We start from the raw sequence: 5,914 nt of genomic DNA, 5'->3' as shown, positions 1-5,914 counted from the left end.
TGCAATCTTGTTATTAGTTCATACTTGCATTTTGGGATTAGGGTTTGAACTTGTATCATTTTAGCTTTCAATTTCAACAAGGGAATAGAAATCCTAATAGATATCCCGTGGCTCTCTCTTTCATCAAAAGAAGTAGCCAATTGTGCGATATCTCTAGGCTCTTTCGTATTCCGTAATGTGTGTCAAAAGGTAGGATTAGGGCATGTTAACCTAGTCTCGCTTTTTCCCCTACACAGGTGCATATCGACCTTACAAACTTGATATGCACCTTTATATTTTTCGACCTTCCTCGAGTGCATATCAAGTTTGTAAGGTCGATATGCACCTCTTTTCAGTTTTGATTTCTCCCCTAAGTGAAGATTGGACTTATAAGTCCGATATGCACTTCTTTATGTTTTTCACTTATATTAGGTGCTAATCGAACTTATAAGTCCGATTTGCACCGAATGCACACACTTGCAAATTGATAATACACAATCAATTTGCACTCAATTAGAGGCTTTTGTTCTACCAAACGAGGTTTTTGAAATCCATGTAAGGAGGCTAATTGGCTCAAATATGGTGATTGTCTTTTCAAACATTGTAGTGCAATTATATTCAAATGACGAAGCCATCACTGAGCAAAAGAGCAATGAAGTTCAAAAAGAAAGAGCTTCATTTAGTTTTTCCTCCTTCTTTTGTATCATCCAACATTGAAAATATAAGAGATAAAAACAAGACATATTGATCTTGATGAATTCTTGAAAAGAGTTAAAGAGTTGCCAATGTCCTACAAAATGAAGCCTACTATCAACAGTGGAATTCATCTAGTTGTGGCCTTTCCTATGTTGTCATAAAACCTTGAGTTTGTGTTATCCTTATCTAGCCAGTATGATCTAGTAAGAAAGTTAGTGAAGGATGCAGAGGGAAAGAAAACTCTCATCATGCTTGATGATGATTTATTTAACACTATTTTCAAGTGTCTACATATAGATCAATGTACCAACATTGATATGCAATCAATAGTGACCTATTATGATAATAATTCAAACAAATGCAGAAAGACTATCAATAAGAATTGGTTGAAGACTCCAAGGCCTACAATTGCAAGGTGGCCTGAGACTATTCCCCAAAGTGACTTCATTAAGGAAGTCAATGATCTGATTACTCTTAGTAGAATAAAGGGGCTTCTAGTTTCTAACACTTATCACAAATGGATGTATCGGTACATTCACATCATTAGACAAAATTAGAAGAAAATCATCTAGGGTAAACAAATTGATGATGCATTGCGTGAGCAATTAACCAAAGTTCCTACCACCTTTAACTTCTAAATGACTTCATATCTTATATATGCATCTGCCTCAATGATGCATTTTCTAGGTTTACTACCGTATGAGACAGGAGTCAAAATCTTGTTTATCAATATTTCACACAACTAACTCTCGAGGAGAGTTTACATCATTTGAAAAGAGTCAATGATGCTTTCTTCGCCCAGTACATATGCATGTTTGATAAGGATCTTCAAAGAAGAGAGTATCAGATGAGGCCTACAATATTGTGAATCAATATGGTTGTATCTTTTTGTAATTCCCAATATATCTCATAATTGGATGCTTTGATGGTGAGCCTTTCATGCTTCCTAGCTATCCATCAGACAGGATAATTCTCATGGAGATGGCTCATCATATGATATCAATACACGAGTGTCAATCCAGAGCTTACAAGACTGGTCTTGAGTTCTCCAACACCATTGGGAGATATTTTACCAGATCTATCTACAAGGCCCAAGCCATGGAGGAGGAAACAAGGAGAGTAACAATAAAATTGTTCAATGCGAGAAAGCAATTTGACTACCGGGACATGAAGAATAAAATCAAGAAAAGTTACACTCATGTTCATCAGATCGAGGATGTGTGGATTGATTGTAGAATTGAAGAGGATATCAGGAGACTTGACTACTGTCATTTGACAGTGGAATAAATAAAAAATTTAGATCTTGTCAATATTCCCGAGGATCTTGGGGATGATGGAGACATTCTAGATCCTATGTATGAGAAGAACAAAGTTGTTAATTCTCCTTTTTTCTTGATTCAATGGTATTGGAAGGAAAATACTTCAATAAGGGCCAGGTTCCAAAACATCCTTGCTAATACCAATGTTTGGTTGACTCAACAAGGTATTCAATTGAAACCTTTCGAGACCAGATTTGACATTGACACTGCAAGACTAATGGGAAAGTCTTCAGAATTAAGAACGAAGAATAGACAAGACACAATAGCTCCGAAGGCACCAAGGTTCAAATTCATAATATGGAAAGGTAAGAGACAAGGGGAATCATCTACCCAAGAGACTCAAGTTGATGATGGAGTTGATGAAGAAGATGATGAGGGTGAGCAAGAAGATAAAGAAGACCTAGAAAATGAACAACAACAACAAGATTTTGATGAGGAGGGATTATCAAAAATCCCAAGTACTTCCCAATCTCAAGAGACACAAGAAGGTGTTCTTCCTACGTCATATGATGTTACAAGTAAAACTTTAGTTTCAGTTTATGTCACTGTTCCTTTTGGTTTCACTATTTCATATTCGTCTCAGACTCTTGTGATCCATGGCATTCCTTATACAACTACCAATGAGTTTTCCCTTGAGACACACCATGATAATATTGAATGTGTTTTTCTTCCTAATCTATCCAAGGTAGCTTCTTCCATGTTGGGAGGTTTTTATAAGTTTATATCAGAAACTCGTCTTCCTCCTAAGGTTTTTGTTACTCAAAATCTACCTACCATTGTCACCTCCACCCCATCCATGGATACCACAAGCATTCAGTCTCAAGAATTGGCATCACAAGTGTTAACTACTAGAGTAGATGATGATACACCTCTACCACCTTGGCTAGTGTCTAAGACTCCCAAGAGAAACAAGCCATCTCTCCAAATGACTTTGACTTCGGTCAGTTGGTTCTTGTTAAGCCCAGAGGTACATAAAAGGCCAAGACTTTATCTAGGGTGGAAGTGGATAATTCAAAAAACAAATACGTAGAAATGGCAATTCCTCCTCTAGACAGATTTGGATAAAGTGCAACTCACAAATTATGTCATCAATAGAATTGAATTAGGCAAGTAGACACATGAAGGAGCGGTGGAAGATGCTAAAGAAATAGGTGGATCAACTTACAGATGTCTTAATCAAGATATCAAAGGTAATTGAACCAGTCACCTCAACAATGGATGAATAGTTCATTAGTCAAGCTGAACAAGTCAATTCTTGTGGGAGAAAGATTGGTGAGTGGATGAGTAGATTATTGAGTCAAGGGACTCATCTCTTATGTTTGACGGTTACCCTAATGAACAATGTTGAGGAGGCAAGGACTAAGATAGATAAAACTTTGGATCTACTCTCAAATGAATTGGAGACATATGAGAAGGACTTCATCTTTTGGTTGAAGTTAGAAGATTTCCAACTAGATGTTCTGGTTGAGAATGGAGTACTTCCTTGAAGAGATATCTATATTGAACAAAGGTAGGTACTAGAACACCAAATGAACATCCCGGAGGCACTTATCAAAGATATGAGAAAAGCTCAAAAGGAATGTAACGACAAGGGAAAGGACATCATTGAGAAGATATCAGAACTTCCTTTCACCTTCCTCGATGAGAATCAAAAGCCTCTTCATGAAGATACCATTATCAAAGAATTCTGTTTGCTTGTTGGTGAAGAAGTTGATAAACATGTGTTCTCATTATCCTCAATTCATAAGTTGATAGATATCCAAGTTAACTTGGATGATTTAGCCTCTTTTGAAAAAACACAAGAAATGTTACATGAGCCTCAGAGATTCCATCACTCGAGTCAAATTCATCACAAGCCATACCAAGGAACCTGATGAAGAACAAATGAAGGAAGTTCTACAAAAATTCAAGGATTTCATGAAGCAAGACCAAAATGCAGTGTCTGGTGACACTTATTATTTTTCATATTTCAAGCAATTGTAGATGCATTTTTGTAATAAGACTTTGACACCTTAAGTGTCATTTTGTATCTAAGTTTTTACACCAAGAGTATCCATGAGTTATAAGTCAAATAGGACTCTTGTTTGATTTAGTCATGGTTTTTCCTAGATTATCTCATTGCACCTCACCTATATACGAGGTTGCTTATTGTAATTTTTATCTTTAATCTATATGTAACAAAACTTTGTCGAAGTGAAGAGAAAAAGTGAAACTTTGTGTTCCTATTGTTATTTTACAAACTTGATCAAATAAGAAGAAATATTTGGCATTGAAACTTTGTGTTGGATTCAACATGTTTATGGTGAGAGAATTCTTACTAAAGTCTTTTTTTGATTAAGGGTGTTGTGGAAAGATTGTTAAAGAGTAGAATAAGTTTTGGTTTGTGAACTTTGTGTCATATTTTAGCTCTTGTGTATTACGATTAGTAATTAGTGAAAGAGATAACATTTTGAAGACTTTGAGCTTCATTTTGTTATTTCGAGAAAAGTTAAGTGAATTGTAATAAGATATCATTGCAAAGACTTTGTGCTTCATTTTGTCATCTTGGTAGAAGGAAATAATAACTTGAAGACTTTGAGCTTCACATTGTTATTCTAAGAAATTATTATCAAAAGTTGTAATAAGGAATCAAGATAAAGACTTTGTGCTTTGTTTTGATTTTCTTAGTTAATATCGTGGGTTATAGAAGAAGTTATTTGAAGAAATGTTGATAGGATAATAGTGATTTTTGAGACTTTGAGCTCAAACATTGTTCTCTCATCTCGGAGAAGCAATAGAGGACTATAAGCCTTTACGAAAACTTTGCTTCTTTATTTTGTATTATTCGTTCACGTGCTCTGAGTTGTTTATTTGTAATATTGAAATTATAAAGAAATCATTACTATTCCGCATTGTAAATTCCTAAAAAAAGAGGAGAGAATAAGATGATGTACCGTCCATGTTTAGATTATAAATCATAGTGTGAATTGTGCTCTAAATTAAGAGAGTGGTAAACAAAAGGGGGAGCCTTCCCTTATAAATTAGGAGAGATATAATCTCGCATATTGTGGTTGAAATCACAATTTTGTAAACCTCGACAATTTAAAAAAAATTCACCCGACAATTTTATCATTGTAAATCGTGTCCATTTATCATTAGGTCATGGATCTAACAATGGATATTTTGTGTGTTTTGTTTTCCCTAGAATGCAACCCTATATTATGAGGGCATTGTATTGCAACTATTTATTGTGATGTATTCTAAGAGTCTCATAGTTATTGAGTTGCCTCTAGATCTCTATTGATGATACTCTTATGAGAAGCTTGCTTTGCAAGTATATTGTACTTTGTTGTTGATTTATGAATAATTTATTGGTGGCTTTTGTAGTGTGGGGTTTTTCTCTCGAAAGGGTTTTCCCCATGTAAATCACTATGTTGTGGTATGCATGTTATTTATGTTTATTTTTGTTAAGAATCTATAACTATTGTAAACATATGTAAAAGTTTTGCATTGCCCTCCTCTCAAGATTAGTGTAGGAAGTTGTTTTGCTACTATAACTTCCTTACACCTACCTCTCCCCCCCTCCTTCTCTCTATCTCATTTATCTCCCTCCCTCCCTCTCCTCTCACTCTATATTTCCTTCCCTCTCTACTTATCTTTATCTCCCCTCTCCCTCCCTCTATGTACAATACAAAGAACAAAGAGGGAAGGAGAAATGGAGGGAGGTAATTAAATAGAGGGAGGGAAGGTGGGAGAGGTGTGTAGAGAGAAATATGGAAATGGGGAAGAGATAAGTAGATAGTAAAGGAGATAGAGAAAGAGGCAGGGAGGGAGAGAGATATAGGTGGACAAAGAGAGGGGAGAGTCAGAAATGAGTAAAATGGTGAGGGAAGGAAGGAGTAGGCAGGGGAGATGAGAGAGAGAGAGAGAGAGAGAGAGAT

Source organism: Cryptomeria japonica, chromosome 8 (genome assembly GCF_030272615.1).
Source record: "Cryptomeria japonica chromosome 8, Sugi_1.0, whole genome shotgun sequence".
In the NCBI taxonomy this organism is placed as follows: Eukaryota; Viridiplantae; Streptophyta; class Pinopsida; order Cupressales; family Cupressaceae; genus Cryptomeria; species Cryptomeria japonica.
This window is presented reverse-complemented; position numbering follows the sequence as displayed.